The sequence below is a fragment of the Primulina huaijiensis genome, unplaced genomic scaffold (genome assembly GCF_012295235.1).
Source record: "Primulina huaijiensis isolate GDHJ02 unplaced genomic scaffold, ASM1229523v2 scaffold42927, whole genome shotgun sequence".
Taxonomy (NCBI): domain Eukaryota; kingdom Viridiplantae; phylum Streptophyta; class Magnoliopsida; order Lamiales; family Gesneriaceae; genus Primulina; species Primulina huaijiensis.
Genome location: NW_027360350.1, coordinates 1 through 863, shown reverse-complemented (window position 1 = coordinate 863; position 863 = coordinate 1).

Sequence of the window (863 nt, the reverse complement as noted above, 5' to 3'; positions counted from 1 at the left end):
TATATATAAAGTCATAAAACACAATGAGGTTATAGAGATACTGACGAATCACCTGTTGGATTTGTTTTGTGGATCCCTATATTCAACATCAAATTGCTTTCTTTGTGTTGGACGATAAGGTTAAGTCGCTTTATGCATGAACTTCGGCATGGTTAAGAAATTTTTGAAAGTCCAGATCGAGTCGTTTTCGCCACTAGTCGAGTAACTTTTATGCTTGCTAAAGTTTAGAGCCAAGATTTAGGATCCCATATGTTTATGTGGACTTCCCACTTTAACCTTAATTTATCCACTTCAAACCAATTCCATTATCCGATCCATTCCTAACAATATCAAATACTTGCAAATTATTATATTTCAACTCACAATCCTCGACATATTTTTTTCGTGGCTTGTCTACTTGACACAACAAATGAAACAGAGATGCACCTACAACTTAAAAAAATTAGAATTTCTTTACTACCTCCAGTTGTCGGCAAAGGAATGGTTGCTGACAGACAAGAAACTAAACGAGATAGGTGGCTTTGTCGACAAATGAAGATGGAGGAAAACGAACTTGTGAAGCTTCTACCTCAAAGTATATCATATCCATACGATCAACTTAATCAACAATATCCTTATCGGCTCTCTGAAATTCGACGATGTCTTAACTGCGGTTCTCGGAGAAGAAAGTCGGAATAAGAATAAGGAATATAGGTCGGTAACTTCGAAGTAGACATCAGCTTAACCGATGATAAAAAGAAGATTTATGGACTATGACTCTAGTGGGAGCCAAATGCGAGGTATATCAAAGTCAATAAGTAAGAAGAAAAAAAATGTAATGCTTTAAATGTGACGGTAAATGACACTTCAAGAAAGAGTGTACG